The following is an 18,632-nucleotide window of genomic DNA, read 5'->3' as shown; positions in this document are numbered from 1 at the left end:
CCAGTTGCCTATAGGCTCAGGCCAGCAACCTCACCAGCCTTAGGTGTTTTTCCTACACCAGGCAAATTCCCTGGTGACAAGGCCTCGTACTTTTGGGCATACACCTCTGCATTTCAGGTCTGTCATGGGGGAAGGCCTGAGCGTGGCCCGGCAGAAACCCTCCTGCAGAGGGAAGGTGCAGCCCTGCTGCTCTGGGAACCCAGCAGTGCTGCCTGCAGCCCTGACACCCCAGAGCTGCCCCATGCGATGCCAGCATACACAGCTCTCCAGAAACCCTGGCCATGGAGTAAGGAGGCTGCCAGGCTGTGCCTGGATGGGGCGGGCAGGCTGGCAGAGGGGAAGGCATCCTCCAGTGGGCTGGGGCTGCGAGGCTGTGAGCCGAGAGACCAGGCTGCTGGACAGCAAGAGGGCACGGGAGTAGATGTGTTGGGATAGCACCATCTCAGCCAAATAAACTCCACCTCTGCCTGTCCTGCTAGCTGGTTCCCAGCAATTCTGCCACTCCAAGGGCTGAAGCTCATGTGGGGACATGTACCCTCCCAAACATCACTTTGAGCAGCCACTGGGGATAGTCTGTGTCGGGTGCAAGGAGTCAAACTTGGCATTTCCTTTTTCATTGTGCTTCTGGAGAGGTTCCGGGAGCAAACCCTCCTCTTGGGTTTTGATTTTAAGGGAATCGGTTCATTCAAAAGAGAGTCTAAAAGCAATCTGGTAAAAGGAAATAGAGCATAAGTCGTCAGTGTAGATTCGTCCTCCCTCCACTGCCCCATCTATAAAATTAAGTCAACATGATCTCCTTGACGAGGAGGAGTGGTTTAAAGGGTTAAAAAGAGGCAGGAAGGTGTTTGAACTCTAAGAGAAAGATTTTAAAACTTTTTTCAAACTTATGAATATGTATTAAGAGGCACAGACAATAGTTACATGGCTATTACATCCAGTTATTTAAACATGAGCAGAGTGCTTGGCAAATTAACATATAGAACAATACTGCTCTGGTAGTTCAAATGATAATGGGATCCAATAGGAGTTCCCTATCCCTAACTCTGCTGAATCTAAGTAAGGATGATTTAAAAATTGTAAATGTGCAGCAGGTGGCTTCTAATGCAATAAAAAGCATTTCTGCACTCTGAAAAACACGCCTTGAGGATGAGACAACATATAAAAAAATCTTTTAGCTGTGCCCCTTCTCAGCACAGTTTGGATGATCTGAGGCTGCCCCAGCAGCAGCTGTTTCTTGTGCATCCACCTAAACTAGGAATATACATTTGTCTGTCGTATCTTGCATCATTTCCATCTGCATTCTGCTCCTGTGCCTTTCTTGGCTGCTTCCTCTCATCTGGTCCTGCACCCCACTGCATTTGTGCACACAGAGCAAGTTCCTGGAGTGATGAACTTGCAGAGAACAGGCAATGCTGCCAGGATGCACTAGGAGAAGCGTCTCTGTTCTGGGCAGCTCCTGGGCTTGATCTCAGCAGGCTGCAACAGCGTTTGAGGCAGGCATGCAGGGAGAATAAAGAGAAATGGGCAAGTGAAAAGTAAGAAAGAAGTAAGCAAAAAGGGTCAGCCAGCAGAGACACAGCTGAGCTGAGTCTCCTGAAAATTCCTCAGAAATTTAGAAAAAAGTAAGATTGACAATGCCAAAGGAGCACGTGGGCTCACAGGGACATGCATGTGTGTGTGAAGGGCATGCATATACATGTGTACCTGTGGGGAGGCTCTGGACACATGATTACACTTGTGTGAACAGCAGTAACCTCCCAGTTCCATTTTAATGCCATGTCAAAAGTAATGCAGGTGATGAAACACGTGGGTCTGTGTCAGGGAGCTGGCATAACAGAATGAACCTGCACAGGCTCAGTGCAACTCTCCACATTTAAAGATGGTATTAGGTAGACATCGAGGCAAGTTTAGAAATGCAAGAGACAGAAGCACTAAACTGTTTTCAGCAAAATCGACACTCGTGTAAAATGCCCGCATCCTGGCCTAAACACTTTGTTAGAAGTGATCGAATTCCTAACAGCTGTGGCAAGATGCCTTCACTTGCAAGTGTTACTGGTGGGTAAGCAAAATTATCTTGCTATTGTTGCTACTTATGGCAGCACCCATAACATACTAGCTGCTTTCCAAACAGATCATTCTCCAAAGAGCCTGCTACTGCTTTTATGTGCATGTGGATGTAAAATTATTTTCTTTTATAGTACAAGTTACTCACTGTAGTCTTCAAAGATCAAAAAGTGCCACGGTGGGTAAAACTGGAGTTAAACAATCCAAGAACTGTAACTGCATAAGAGATACAAGAGCAACCCGCTTACTGTAAGCACCGTTTATCCTCTGGACAGTAAGATTTTTAATGTTGAAAAGCATGTTTGATTTTACATTCGTTCTTGAATTCATAAGAAAACACTGAGGTACTCTATGTTTGCACTAAGAATTTTATTTTCTTTTATTACTGTCACAGTTTTTGTGGACAATAAAATCATCAAATACTTCTGGGAATAAAAAGTAATAAGTGAAAGCTTAGAGATTTAGAGAATGATATTTCAGGAATTTTGCCTTAGATAACCAGGTCTTCTATTTTTGTTGGTGCACCTAGAGTATGCATGAGAAAAAACAGTGGTGTTCTTTCAAATAAAAAGAAACATCTTTCTCATTAGGACTGTGTTTATCACGCTTTCAAATGTTCTACAAACCAATGCCCCTATTTGTCATTGTAATTCAATATAATAAAAGCTGTCAAAACTGCTCACTCTGCTTGTGAGAGACAAATTTGCTGAAGTTTTGCAGCATGAGCCAAATAACACAGCACCAGATTCTCCAGCTTTTATTTCACTCTGCTCTAGGCAGTATTCCTACTGGTTTCTGTGCAATTTTTGCCTGAGTAAGGGCTGAAAGTTTCAGTTTAGAACATGAGACTTTTTTAGAAATAAACAGTCACAGAAATCCCGTCTACAAAGTACTTTGGGTGACTGGAATGGTACTGCTTGCGAATTTTATCTCTGAAATGCCAAGCTTATTTCCTACAGATTATTGCAAAATACAGACTAACTACATCCTTGATGAAATTCCCTCGAGGTCCATGAGGTCACCCTCAGGATTAAACACTGCCTGACCTTTTGCATACAGAGCTCAGAAGCACTGTATTTTGATGCCTACTGCGCCTTTGGAGATGTTAGCTTGTTCCACTAAAAACAAAGTTACAGATCTCGTCCCTCATGGGAAGAGCTTTGATGAAGCAACTCTCTGTTATTACCTTGTCCAGAGACTCTCCAGGACCACACTGTGTCCTTCTGGCAATTGACAAAATAGATAAAGCTATCACTCAGGGGCAGCCTTGAGTAAGGGCCACATTTTCCATTATTTAAAAAAGATGTTTTGATGCATTAAATAAAGGAAACACGTTGGGAGCTTTGTGTTGGGAATAGGTAAAGTGGCAGGTCATGTGAAAAGCAGCTGGGACAGTGGTTAGGGCAAAGGATTAGAGTCAGCTCCTCTTTTTAGTCTTCTCCACACTACTGACTTGTCCAGAGAGTTGGAGGAGTCTTTTATGTTAAAGTCTACCAACCAGAGTCCTTCATCTAACTCTTCTGCGACTGCCTTTCCACATCTGTGAAAACTGTAGCAGTTTATCATGTCAAATCACTTTTACACGTTTAGATAAAAGCTACTAAGTATTAGCTGTAGTGGCCAGTCAATGCATTTTTTACCTCTTTTTGAACATGTGCCCAAAAATTGTTTGATGAGGATGTGTTCTACATCTGTAAATAAACACGTATCTGTGTAGACACAGGGACCTGATAAGGCCAGAGAACATGAAAAACAAGACAAAATCTACCAACAACTGTAGCTCCTCTGACTGCAGCCTTTATGGCAGCTGTGTGGACAGACTCCTCCCTGAGTTTTTACTCAGGCAATTATTCCTAACTTGGCATCCAGAAGTCAGCCCTGGCTTCCAACCTGAAAAAAAAAAAAAAAAAAAAAAAAAAAGCAGCAGAGAGTTAGGCTAACACACACTAGCCTCCATCAAGCATTCAGGGTATTGTGCATGTGATAAAGGGCTGGATAAAACAGTGGCAAAAGTCTGCTATCTTCCAAGGCTCAGGAAAATAAACCGCAAAGGCAATCCAACAAAGTCCTCTTTGTTCCTGAATAGAACCAACAAAATGAAAGGAATCTGGTGGAAGAGAGAAGGCAAGAAAAGAGGTCTGCTGCAGGGAGCACGTACAGACAGAATTGCGCTTTGCCGGCTCCTCTGACAGAGCAAGTGCATGATTATCACATGAGCCTCACAAAGACTGGAATTAAAGGGGCTGACTCGGCTGTCATATCGCTTAAGCTGCGCTGAGGTCAAAGGAGTTCGGACTAACCGAGGTCAGCCACACGTGGCCTGGGAAGTAGGGGTCTCTTTTTCTAAGCAACAGCTTCTCAGGTTGATAAAAATAGATACCTGGAGCCCGTGATGGCTTATAAAGCTGTCCCTTTACACCAGATTCCCACGAAGTGCAGTATGTAATCAATAGCACTCTGAAAAGAACAGAGCCACAATGGAGACACTCAGGTGGTCTCTAGAAACAAGCGTAAAGGGCAAAACACACAAGAGAAGTCACCATCTGTGCTACCCTCTAAAAGACCAAGGGAAAAAATAATGTCTGAAATATTAGCACACATTTATGGTAAAATCAAATTGCAAAGAGGTGTCAATGACATGACTGTAGAGGAGCCTGCTACTTGCAGGTCACCACATACCTTCTGTACATTATTTCATGAATCACGTCCCCAACAGAGACTTCTCCTTGCAGATCCCTATGATACCAGGGCTACTGAAGAATGCCCCTGTACTAAAAATAGTACCTATTCTCTCCCATGCCCTCTGTCCTCTTTCAGCTTCCACTTCACATGATTCAGCTCCAAGAGAGGGGCACTGACCTCATCTCACCAGGAATATCAAACATCTCCACTGCTTTGATGAACGTTATGGTGAGAGTGGAAAAAAGGAGAAATGTACACATCAGCTGTGTAGTCATGTGTTGGATGTGTCTGGATACATCCTGAGACTCGTGTTTTTGAAATCCAAACCGACATTCATCTTCTTACATATGCAAACACAGAAAAGCACCTTTTGATTTTTGTTTGGGGTTTTTTTTGTCGGTTTTTTTCTGGGGACTCCAATAGCATTTGCACTGGGTCCATAGAAAAATCTATTAATTTTGTCATAGACATAGAACTATATCATATTTACCATCATCATCACTTCTGCATATAACCAAGCTCAGTATGCTAGTGGGCTTATTGTTCCACAGCATGGAATAAGTAATTGTTTCTGGCCAACAAACTCATACCTTTGTATCCTGGTTTATGAATCAGGATTTTCCATCTGAACATTATTTGTGGCAACAATGCCAAGTTTTTAAAATACCTTCAACAAATAAAGTCTGTGTCCCCTTTATTCCTCAGGTCGTAAGGGGCTTCCTGGTAGACAAATTAGATCTATTGTGACACAGACAGAGTGAACAGAACCAGGTTTTCAAGCATCAGTCTGTCACACCTCTTTGTGGACAGGGGACTCACTAAAACAAATCCTGAGAGCAAGCCAAAGAGGGAAAACTGCAGGACCCCCAGGGGATCTTCACCGATGATAGTGCAGGTTGAATCTGAGAAAACAAGTCCTTGAAGTAAGATCAGTTCTCCTTTATGACCTGTTAATCACTATGTGTTTACCTGTCCTTGAGAAAAGAGCCCCTACTGTGCCTTATCAAACCCAGAGGGATTCCCACTGTCCTCAGGGAGGTCTGGGTCAGAAGTTAAACTGAAAACTCCACATGCTCTGTGCTTCATCATTTTAGACTTTAGACTGGAATTGATGTTCGGTGTCCAGTGCTGTAATAGCAGAGAACCACCGGTTTTTATTCATTTATGTTCTTTTAAACCGTTTCTACTGCATTTTTTCTGCTCTGTTGCAGAGCTTGAGATAGTGCTGGCACTGTGCCCCTTAGGTCAGAATCACCTTACAGGAGGACTTGCTAATGCCTGCTGTTAGTGTGTGTGTGCACGTGTTTAGGCCAGGGGAAGGACAACTGTCTCTCCACTGATGCTGCCTTACGGGGTCTTACAGGAAACATCACAGAGTGAACTGCCAAAGCCAGTAGCTTCTGTACTAGTGAAGGGAATGGGTAAATCCTCAGATCATGGAATCTGGGCTTCTGACACAGCTGGCATCCCGGTGGAGAGGAAGACGAGGAGCAGGCACTCCAACCACATACAGCCTGGGCAAAGTGAGGGGTTTGTTCTTAGGGACCTGGAAGGGTTCACTTCTGAACTCCAGGTCACTGAGAAGGCTGTGATCTATCAGACAGTAGGACTATCTGTTGAATGTTCTGCACTGAAAATGTTCTGGGTTTCTCTATAAGGAAGTTTATTCTTATATCTCCAAACTGATGGGGAGTAATGCGGATTCCTCTTTCTGTCTGTTGTCACCAGCTCCTCAACTCAGCACATCTCACTGGTAACTTACCCACCTATTGCAACAAAGCAGCCTTGGTCTTTCACACCATGTTAAAGAAAATAATTAACAGAGTACTTAAACCAGGCTTGGCTTAACTGCAGATTTCAATTGAGTTCAGTAGTAAAAGGAAACCCTAGTAGTTCTACTTCCCCACAGCTAGCCTTGCTCAATGCCTAGTGTTAAGATAAATTATGTTCTTCAGTGTGTAGGATGAAATACAAGTTGCTATCACAGCAGGATGAGTTTGTCAAACACTGCTTACATTATGCAGCAAACCTTTGTTCCCATAGAAGGAAACTTGAAAGCAGATAACTGAGCTGATCTTGGAGATATATTACTTGAGGCCAGGGTTCATGATCTATGTAGCCTCACTCAGTGCAAAGTATATTGCTTTCTCTAACAGCCCTTAACAGGGACTTCAAAAAAACTGTTTTTTTCTTCTGAATAATATATAATCAAATTAATTTCTACAACTTCATTTTCAGTCATCTGTGTTCATTGTTCTCTTATTCCAAGTATTCTTTGGCATGGTTTAAGAACTACTGAAGTATTTAATAGCTATTTAAAAGTAACAGCTATAACTACTTAAACCAGACATAAAGAGAAGACAACTAAACGGGTCATTACCTTTACAAGAAAAGTGTTTATGGAGAAGGATTTAAGAGAAACAAGATTACAGATCCAACTGCTCCGCTAGTCTCTGTGTTGTAAAGGAGAAAGCAGAGTGGGTTTGCAAAGTTTTGTAAAGGAGAAATCAGAGTGGGTTTGCAAAGTTAAGTATGCGATAAGACTACTCTGAATCTAATAAAATGTTGAAGGTACTGTTAGAGAGAATTTGCAAATTGCTCAGCCCTTGGAAAAGCCAAGCCATTTCTGTGGCTGCTTAGGTAAGGATTCTTGGCTCTAACATCCCAAGTATGATCAACATTTTGATTGTGATGCTTGGTTACTAAATGATACTAGTTGTGAACCAGAAAGAATGTATTTTCAATTCAGCTGGAGAAAGAAGGGGGAAAGGTATAAGACAGAGTGTCTCTGTTCCCTTGAGATCTATCCAAGATCTTAAGAAATCAATGGAAATCTTTCTATTGAGTTCACTGTGCTCTGGATCACATCCTTACAGAGCTCGCTTTGTTGTCAAGTCCATTCTTTCTTCCCCTCTCTGTTGCTCAATTTGCTTTCTGCTGTTAGGATCTTTTTCCCAAATATTAATAAATCTGTATAATCTTTGGCCTCTAGCTGAGTCTTTCTTCTATGGCACACTGTTGCACTGTATGCATGACTGCATGGTTGAGGGTTGCTCTGGAAATTACTCATAAAAATGAACTGCCTGGTAATACCACAATTGTCAATATGTGTAGGTTGCAGCATTCCCCCTGTGGGCCATTGTAGCAGATCATAAAACCTCATTTCCAGGAAAGTTTCAAAACTTTTATTTTCTAAGGAACATTAATTATCAGAGTCCAGATGACCTGTCCCATTTCTCCATCCACTTCCTCTCTTTTTTTCCTCATCACGTGGTAGTTTGAAGGCAACTGGCAACAGATCACATGTCCGGCTCCTGGTTTTATGCCCCAGTTTCATATCAACGTCAGCTGAAGTGTTTAAAAACAGCAAGACTCAAAAGCCTAATGCCCAAACCAATGTTTGTATGTGACCATTTCCCCATTGTTAAACTTTTGTAACAACAGCTAATTTACAAGTTTGACACTTATGCAGACATATGCTTTGGCATTCTACAGGCTTCCTGAGACTCATGCCCTCCAGCGCTGCTTGTTGACCTCTCCTTCAAACACAGTGGCTTTGAGGGATCATCACAATGGCCAAACCACTCTGGACCTACATGGTTGTGAAAACTCCAGTCATGCCCCCATCAGAGTTTACAGTGATGCATTTTTTCACTGACAAATTATATTCTGTTGACACCATAACTTTTTGCAGGTACTCACCAGTTCTTATGAAGCTCTTACCTGGGATAGATTCTCATGCCTAGGATGAGACTTGAAATACATCAAAGAGCAAGAAAACTGTCACCCCTCCCAGATAATCATCCTATGATCAAGGCACTGACTGGTGGCACAGAAGTCCAGATTTCAAGTTTCTGTTCTGCAAGATGTCTGAACGTCAGAATCCTGCATCCCAGGCAAGCTTTCAGGCTACCAAACTATCAGTTATTCTGAAGAACAGCCTCCTCCGTCTCTCCTGTTGGACCTGTTTCTCTTTGTATAAATAATTAAACATTAATTGGAGCAAGGACTTGAACTCAGACTGCCCATTGGACTATTGCATTGGTCTTTCTCCAGGCCAGTGAATAGGTAACTACTTGTACAAACTTGGTAAGTTGCAGAGCAACAGAGGTAGCTGAGGGGGGGTCCCAAAAACTCAAGAAAAAACCCCCGAAGACTTACAGTAAAGTTGTTTAGTAGACTATAAAAACCTGTTTTTCAGTCCTTGACCTAAATGAGGCAGAACAATGACTACTAGCTGTTCCAGGGGAGGCTTTGTCAAATCATCTGCAAAGGTCATGCTTCCATCAAATGTTGAAAAGAGAGAATATTTAAAAGTCGTACTTTTTTTTCTGAAGTGAAAAAATAAAAGTCCTGTACCTAAACAATTCTTAAAGTTTCTGAAACCTCTGCCCCAGACATGATAAAGGACCTCACTGTTCCAGTTCTGAGTGGAATGATTTGTTCCTCTGATGCTCTTCGCAGCTTTGCGGGCATTTTTCAAATGAAGGCTTAAGTCTATTACTTACATACTATCTTCATACGACAAACAGGACATTTAGTCATATTTAGTCATACAGAAAGATAAATGAAGGCAATCGAAAAATTCAGTGATTAGTGTAAGGTTACCATAAAAGACTATATAAAAGGTAAGACAAGAACTGAGGAGGTTGAGTCCTAACCCTCTTACCTACCCACTATATAATGTTCTGTAATAACTTTAATGTTTATGTTCGGTGGTCAAAAACATTTATTTTCAAACAGCTCTTTGATAAGGAACTTTGATTAAGCTCTTTGATTCGGAACTAAAATCTGTGTTTTAGACAGATTCACCTCTCTACAAGCATTTGATATCAGCATGTTGGTAATCCTGTAGACCATACAAGGTTCTGCTTTTTCTTTAACGTCATATAATACTTCATTTTCATAAGCACTTACATAAATTCAGTTAAGAGTTAACCAACTAAAATATACAAATATGTGGGAGGTTTTATGAAGAACTACAACTTCAAAAGGAGTTGGTTTAGGAGCCATGACCTTATTTTTTGCAATAACTTATGCATCATGAACTTACGTAATTGGCAGCAGATAACATATCACACTCTCAGTCTTATGTCCTTGGTTTGACAACAGTGTCAATTGAAGTATTTGCTAACTGCAGAACTAATGGAGCCTCATAGCTGAAAATGTTTTCATTCCAAAGCTGATGTTTGTATCAAAACATTTTCCCTTTATTTTTCTTTTTTAACATTACTAAAATCAGTATCAGAAATTGATGGGGGTATACAGATAATTTTGGACATCAAGAAAAATCTTTCTGAATACTATTTATCCTAGCGAAATGGAAATATCTGAGAAAGGAATATATATATATATATTTCTAACTAAAATTCATCATAAAGCAAAAAAGGCACACACATGAAATGTTCTTGGTGCTCTAAATTTTTGTTATCTTTTGAGCAGGAGTCAGTGTTAAGATAAATTATTGGGAGATGAGTGACCTGGATTTTAAAACACATTAGTAGGGTAGGTTTGAGGCTACTTCATTTTCCCAGAGACTGGATTAAACAGCAGCCAAGAGGCAAGGCTAGACTGGTCCTCTGTGTTGAAACTGGACACCTGTACCATCCACTGAAAAGGTCAGTCCTCTTGGGACACTGTGATCTTCATAAGCTACAGCAGAAAATGCATGAAGCAATAAATCATACAGAAAGAAGTGTTTTAAAAAGAACCTTACTGACTTAAGGTCTTAACATCCATGTAAATTCAAGGGCAAAGAAGCCCGAATTTAATGAGGCTCTTTTTGAGTAATCTGAAGCTTAGAAGTGAGACTTGTTAGGGTTTTGGTTCAGTACTGTGTATTTTGTGGGCAGCATTTCTATTTCAATAAATTTAATAATTCACAATGATGTACAATATAGAGGAAGAGAATGGCTGCAGTTTTATTAATTTGAAGTTTTTTGCTTGACCAAATTACAAGTTAATAGCAGGAAACAATCATTTGCCATCATTTTAGTAAAGCATTTGCTATTATGTCACGCTGAACCTGATTTTAAACTGACCTGAAGAGAATCATTACATGTTTTGAAATCTGGACAACAGGAGATTACCGCCGGCAATGTAGATTGCTTCGTAGACACCATTTTTCATTCAACTTTATTGAAAACTTTCAGTATCTGGGAGAGTAAATTGCCACCAATGTAGTTGTAGCTAAACTAGGAGAAGTTCTAAACAGCAGCCAAGGAAGATAAAAAAAAAACATATTAAACAGCAGGAGGAAGGACAGAAAATTAAAACTGGAAAAATTGAAACTGATATGCATAAGTATAGGGGACATACATTATAGAATCATAGAATTATTTAGGTTAGACAAGACCTTTAAGATTACCAAGTCCAACCATTAACCCAGCATTGCCAATTCCACCACTGAACCATGTCCCTAAGCACCACATCTATGTGTCCTTTAAATACCTCCAGGGATGGTGATGCCACCTCTTCTCTGGGAAGCCTGTGCCAGTGCTTGACCACTCTTTCGGTGAAGACATTGTCCCTAACATCCAATTTAAAGCTCCCCTGGAGCAACCTAAAGCCATTTCATCTTGTCCTGTCGCTGGTTACGTGGTAGAAGAGGCTGACCCCCACCTCACTACAACCTCCTTCCAGGTAGTTGTAGAGAGCAGTAAGGTCCCTCCTGAGCCTCCTTTTCTCCAGGTGAAACAAGCCCAGGTCCCTCAGCTGCTCCTCATAAGACTTGTGCTCCAGACCTGTCGTGGTTTAACCCAGCTGCCAACTGAGCACCGCGCAGCCACTCACCCACTGACTCCCCCCGGCCCTACCAGCGGATGGCGAGGGCAGCTGGGGAAAAAGGTAAAACCTGTGGGTTAAGATAAGGACAAATTAATAATTGAAATAGAATATAATAACAATTGGAATGAAAAAGGGCGGAGAGAGAGGAATAAAACCCAAAAGGAAAAAAAACCCCAAGTGATGCACAATGCAACTGCTCACGCCCTGCTGACCGATGCCCAGCAGGTCCCCGAGCAGCGACCAGAGGGCACCGGACACTCCCCAGTTTAGACACTGAGCATGACATCCCGTGGTATGGAATATCCCTTTGGCTAGTTCGGGTCAGCTGCCCTGGCTGTGTCCCCCCTCTGTTTCCCGGGCCCCTCCAGCCCTCTCGCTGGCAGGGCCTAAGGAACCAAAAAGTCCTTGACTCAGGATAAACACGACTTAGCAACAACTAAAAACATCAGTGTGTTATCAACATTGTTCTCATACTAAATCCAAAACACAGCCTTGTACCAGCTACTAAGAAAAAATCTACGTTGTCCCAACCGAAACCAGGACAAAACCCTTCCCCAGCCCCGTTGCCCTTCCCTGGACACGCTCCAGCCCCCCCGGGTCTTTCCTGCGGCCAGGGGCCAAACTGGACACAGGATTCCAGGTGCGGCCTCACCGGTGCCGAGTGCAGGGGGACGGTCACTGCCCCGGCCCCGCTGGCCACACTGTGTCTGACACAAGCCAGGATGCTGTTGGCCGCCTTGGCCACCTGGGCACGGTGCTGGCTCATGTCCAGCCATCACCCAGCACCCTGAGGCCCCTTTCCACCGGGCAGCTTCCCAGCCTCTGCCCCAGCCCGCGGCGCTGCCTGGGGCTGGTGTGACCGTGCAGGACCCGCACGGAGCCGGGTGGAACCTCCTACAACTGGCCTTGGCCCGTGGATCCAGCCTGTCCCCATCCCCCTGCAGAGCCTCCTGCCCTCCAGCGGGGCAGCGCTCCTGCCCAGCCCGGTGGCCTCTGCAAACCGACTGAGGCTGCGCTCCATCCCCTCGGCCGCATCGTCGATAAAGAATCAAACAGGACTGGCCCCAGCGCTGAGCCCTGGGGAACACCACGTGTGACCGGCCGCCAGCGGGATGTAACTCCACGCACTGCCGCGCTCTGGGCTGGGCCAGCCAGCCAGCTTTTCACCCAGCCAGCCTGCGCCCAGCCAAGCCCTCAGCAGCCACTTTCCCAGCAGAACGCTGTGGGAAACGGCGTCAAAGGCTTTACTAAGGTCTGCGTAGACAACATCCACAGCCTTTCCCTCATCCACTAAGCGGGTCACCTTGTCATAGAAGGAGATCAGGTTAGACACGCAGGACCTGTCTTTTCATCAACCCATGCTTGCTGGGCCTTATCACCTGGCTGTCCTGTATGTGCCGCATGATGGCACTCAGGATGATCTGCTCCACAACCTTTCCTGGCATTCCACATTCATCAGCTGGAAGAAATACAAGGAGGTCCAGTACTGAAAGAAATCACTAGTATAGCATGAGGCACTGCACCGTCACAGAGCAAGAAAACAAAGCCCTTTGGAGTAGTCTATGCAAATGTCCTTACTCCAGAAGAGATATGGTGGTGCACTTTGGAATCATACAGGAAACCTGGCTTGAAGAGATGTCATAAACTGACTGAATCCATTCCTGTTTCTCTGTGCAGGAACAACTATATCGATCTTATCCCCAAATTCTGTTTTGTTTAGCCTTTTCTTAAAAACCTCTCATCGTAGATTTTATTCAACTTCCATAACGCTTTGCTGCCCTTATCATTACATTTTCCTGAAGTCTGACTCAAATCTCTCTTACTACTAAATAACATTGCATTCAGCTCTGGACAATACATTCCCAAAAAGATCTGGATTGTATTTACATTATCATTTTAGTTCACCCCTACTCATCATGCTCTGTTTCACACCATAAAGCAGTCTCAGATTCACAAGGCTTTCAGAAAAAAATAAATCCAAAAGTGTGTTCCAGGAGTGCATCTAATCATCTCCAACCAGCACACACATGCAGTTTGAGGGACCAGCCCAGAACTATTCTAAAACCTTAAAGCATGCATGATTCTGGATCTTAAGCCCTCAGCACCACCCATTTTACTCTACAGGTCCTGTTTTGCATTCACCTCACACTCTTACTAGGCCACACTACTTACTAAAGTAGATATAGCTGCTGGCAAACGTTCATTGAAGAACAGCAAAAGTTGTGATGGGATGGAGGAACTGATGTATTAGGGAAGAGCAGGTCAGATACATGAAGAAGGCAAAAGGAGTTTTATAGCCATCATTTGCCCTGGTCCCTGTGACACAGACTAATTATGGTCACACAGATGTGTAGCCCTTTCCCTTGGGCTGACCAGCACCCCAGGTTGGTCAGCTTGAGGACACAAAGGTGAATTGCAATAGCCAACAACTACACAGCCTTTAAGAATGTCAGATTTTAATTTGGTACCTCAGAACACAACCAAGGATAAGATGTAATTAAGATAAGAAAAAAATATATAGTTAATTTCAGAAGACAATGCACTGTCATGACATCTTTTAAACAATGGAACAGTTTCCCAGACTCTTTGCAGTAATGGATCCTATTTGTTTGGTGCTTTTATAGCCAAATTGGCAAATGCTAGAAAACAGCCTGCAGGATCTAATCTTGCTTTGGCAAGGGATTAGGCTGGATGATCATTTCCATCTAAGCTTCCTCTCAATTCAGGCTGAAGCTTTGGAAGCAGAATCTCTTTCTTGCATTTGCCATATGAAACCACATATAAGATGGAGCTCTAAGGTATAACTCTTGACCACAGCTAATGCCAGTTAGAGCTCTTGGGGTTTGATGTAAATACCCTTAGAGATGACCAGTATGCCTCTGCTGATCTGGGAACCCTCAGAACAAGCCTTTGATACTCACAAAAATGGATGCATGTGTGTGAATGTGTGAGAAGTCAGAGCCACTCTTCCCTTTAAGTTACCCAAGCTGGCAAGAAGCCAGCCAGCATTAGCACAAACATTGGGCAGCACTGTGAACAGATTACTTTGCCCAAGCTAGTACTTCCCACTAAGTCATGGCATGCTGACACTGTGATACAGCTTCTGGATTCAAGCTGACTTGTACCTTGTCAGTCTGCTGTGTGCTCAGAGGAAGTTTTCTCCGGCTCTCATAGAAATGTCTTTAATTGATCTCTAAGTTAATAAGCAAACAAAAAAATAAATCCCGGAATAACAGAACAACTTCTCCTTTTTGACTCATTCCATGTGCCTCATCTCTTTAGTGCCTGTCATCAGACTGTCAGTACACTAAGGCATGATTCACCTTTATTTAATGTCTAATACAGAATAAAGCACCTTGACCCAACAGATGCAACAGAGACCCAGAGAATGGCACTGCACTCATGGTCAGCAGTTAAGAGTTTAGCTGGTTCTTTGGGGCCAGCTTGTCCTGTTAAAATTTCTGTGATGTTGAACCTTCTCTAAAAACTTGTTTCTTAAAAACATCCCAGGCTAGCCACCCATAAATGGAATCCTCTAAGCCTTACAAGTCATTTTGAAAAATCACAGCCACATTCTTGAATGGAGAGGCTACATTTTTATTTCAGCAATACGGATGTAAATTAAAATCCCTCCTTCTCCCTTTCTCAAAATTAAAGAACTATGGTCTTTATAGGGCTGTATGTTGTACCCCTTCAACATATATGCATATACACTAAGATCAAGACCACCAACAGCAAATGCAGAATTATATATTGCCATGTAAAAGATAAATACACACAGAACAAGAAGAAAAAAAATGGAAAACTAGCTTTAAAATTAAGATTACAGAGCAGAAATAACAGGAGAACCACTTAAACATATTGCTGCCCCAAGCGGGTGCAAATTTCAATGGAAAATAACTACCAAATGTTTCCAAAGCCAACCACAGAAATCAAACAAGATTCGACTTAAACTCAAATTATTCTGAAGATTTTGTTATTATAAAGGCACACATGCATATAGTATTCATGGTTATTTCTCAAAATTAGACTCTTCTGGGCTCAAATTTGTGTAACACCAAAAAAGGGGTTTAAAAAGAGAAATCCCTCTATTCTGTGAAACGGTTTCTGGGAACTTTCCTGGAAATCCCAGCAAGACAAGCCAAAGAAAATTATCTATGGGGAATTGCGATTGTTGCAGCAAATATGTGCTTATACTCAGATTCATTTAATTAAGCCCTTTGAGTGAATAATGGGATACAAAACAAGGGACACACTGAAGAAGAGTAATCAATCTCTAACAAGATCTCTCCAGTTATTAACTGTACATTATACAAATATAAATCCAGATCAGCAAAAAGCCCTACTGCACTTACATACTATGATTTTTCAATAGAAGCTTTAAAGTAGCATTTGTCAATGGTGTTAATTTTAAATTATATGACTAGTGACAACATTGTACACTACCCAAGATTTTAACATGCTGGGAAAATTTCATTTCTCTTTTGAAGTTATATTTCGAAAAACCCAATCATTTCTGAAGGCTATTAATGGGGACAGAGTAAGAGTTGAAAAACACACAGTGAAGAAGTTACAATAAAAGAATAGATGTATAACAGACATTAAATATCTAGATTACAAAGCCTGGGTGGCTATTCATTTCTGTTTCACTTTAAATGAATAGTAATGTGTGAAAATTGCACTAGGAAAATAGAAACTCTTTTCTCATAAGCAACACTGCTGTTTTCAAACAACAACTGCACTGTTAACACATTCATTTGTATTGTACTGTATTAGTAAGAGTCAAAATTTGTTATGAACTTGTGGTTATTGAGTGAAGTTCATTGATAGCCTCAGTGAATTCCTTTTGGACAAGCACATAAGACACTCAGCAACTATGGATCTGTGGCAATTAATGGAATTGTCTTTGAGTAGGTCTGCAGTTACATCTGGGCGAAGACTGGTCTCCAGTGGTCCACAAGTAGATGTACATCTACCCATGCTTATTATAGTATGGTTTGAAGGAATGTCACTTTGGAGAAATTATATTAACTCATGGGAAGAATGTGTAACAGGAAGAAGTGCAGGACTCAAAGATGGAGGCTGAGATGCTGCTAAAGTTAGAAATGATGTTGATAACCTTTTAAAGAAGTGTGGCAACAGAGACGAAAAGAGAACCACATGCTTTACATTAGTTTCTGCAGTGTCTAATGCACCATTCCTAACACCACAGGTATGCCAGCTTGGACCAGGACATCCAACAGTCTTTTAAAAGGTATGTTTCTCAGTATCGCCTTGAAAATTTGCCTTAGTCAGACCTTGAGTGACTCAGATTACTCACAGTTTCCCACAATATTTTGATGTTCAAGTTATGTATGATACCAGGTTGGATGAGATCAAATAGGCCAGCTGAACAAATTTAATGCATTTCATTTTTCCCACTTAAAAAAAAACCAAACAACAACCAACCCAAAAAACAAAACAGAAAAAAAAAAAAAAAATCCCAAACATATTTTAAAAAGAAAAGTTACATTTTGGGCACCTGCACATACATTTATAGTACTATCCAGTTACAACTATGGCAATTCTAGGGCAGTTTTACACAGCTCAATTAGAGCAGAAGAGGAAGTAAAAATTTGTACCCCACACTTCAAATGCACACAGGGAGAGAAATGCCGCATATAAGCAGCTCTGTCTTACACAGAAGCGAGTGACTTTACCCCCAACATACAACATAGCTGAACTGGCAGAAAGGTGCTAGTAACCTCTTTAGTACTGTCATCCTCATGTACTTCAGGACACAAATGCACAGACTGAACTTCAACATTTACACTGTTCAGCCCTCAAATGGCAAAAATCCATCCAGAATTAAAATATAGTACGTCAAAATAACATACAGTAAGTAATGAATTTTGCAGTCTTTACTTAGCAAAACAATTTCCTCACATCACCTTTCCCAGAAAGTGAAGACTGCAATATAATATATGGTGCTAAATTAAACCTTCCACAAACATTACTGACATGTACAGATGTACACTGCTTCAAGTGCTTACTCATCATATGTAATTCAAGCAAACGGCATGTTACTGGGGGCCAAGGGCAAGCATTACAAGAGGATTTTTCAGCTATTCAGAGCTGTGAATCAAAGGTGATGTATTGTTAAATTGAATATCTATACAAAAGGGCTGTGGTTGTGGAATTTGATGGCAATGAGCACTGCACAAATATAAATGTCACCTTATTTACCATCTCTTGTTATTTTTGGAACATTCATTGCAAGGAGATGTACTTAAGCAACATTAATTCTATACTAGAAAGCTCTCTGCAAGAGAAAAAGTTGATTCCAGAACTTTTCAGAAATAATATTTTCAGTTTCCATAGTTCCCACAGCTGGGAAAGAAGCACCTATTCAACTACAGTCTATAACAGTATTCATCATATCAGGTCATTTTGGGACACTTCCATGCAGGTGTTTAACAGATTACAGCTTGCTTTCCTAATGGAAAAAATAATGCCTCAAACACCAAATAAAGTAAATAATTTTTACACATAGAATGGAGGATAATATTTAATAGAGTCCTTCTCTGACTGATTATAGCTTGGAAAGAGAAAAAGTTACAAACACCTTCAAAAGTGATTCATTAAATGCTGGTGGCTGCATTGCTGCCTTCTATTGCCACACGCACAAATGTGATCATCCTCTATCAAAGACCAAATGGCCAAAGTGATGGCAGTACCCACTAGTTAAGCAACATCTGTCCCAGTTCCCCAGACGAGATACCGCTCACTGCAAACAGGACTGCTCATTACAGGACCTGTTCCTGTTTCCTTAGTGTACACACATGCTCTTCCAGCTTGGTTACCCCCCAGGATGGGGTCATACCCATGCAGCCCGCTAGGCCTGAGCTTGGGTGGTTCATTACGAGAGCTGACTCACAGATCTAGGATCCTCCCCTTCTTGCTTCTTAATTATCACCATGACAATGTCAACACTTAAGCCACCAGTACTGAACATATGCGAGATGTGGCCCAGTTTGTATCTCTTGCAGTTGTTAGCTACGCTGCTTTCAGATGCGCTATTGTGTTTGGTTTGTGTTTCTTAGGTTTTCTTCACAGCCATG

General features: G+C 41.9%; 2 long non-coding RNA genes across 4 annotated transcripts in view; one reads left to right on the top strand and one right to left on the bottom strand.

The window, feature by feature from the left end:
* LOC121091362 overlaps nt 1–8,767 on the top strand; it is a 49,919-nt gene extending 41,152 nt beyond the window's left edge. The window contains exon 3 of the long non-coding RNA XR_005828912.1: nt 8,242–8,767. This is a non-coding gene — a long non-coding RNA (uncharacterized LOC121091362). The remainder of the gene's footprint in view (nt 1–8,241) is intronic.
* LOC121091361 overlaps nt 2,419–18,632 on the bottom strand; it is a 94,328-nt gene continuing 78,114 nt past the window's right edge. The window contains exons 1-3 of one of the 3 annotated variants that reach the window (XR_005828911.1): nt 8,470–8,557; nt 4,445–4,562; nt 2,419–3,954 (exon numbers count right to left, since the gene is read on the bottom strand). This is a non-coding gene — a long non-coding RNA (uncharacterized LOC121091361). Of the gene's footprint in view, nt 3,955–4,444; nt 8,235–8,469; nt 8,558–18,632 lie in introns of those variants that run through there. The other 2 variants (XR_005828910.1, XR_005828909.1) reach the window with 2 other exon arrangements.

This window comes from Falco naumanni, chromosome 7, assembly GCF_017639655.2.
Source record: "Falco naumanni isolate bFalNau1 chromosome 7, bFalNau1.pat, whole genome shotgun sequence".
Classification (NCBI taxonomy): Eukaryota; Metazoa; Chordata; class Aves; order Falconiformes; family Falconidae; genus Falco; species Falco naumanni.
The sequence above is the reverse complement of the archived record's forward strand: the minus strand, read 5'-3'. Positions and strand labels throughout refer to the sequence as shown.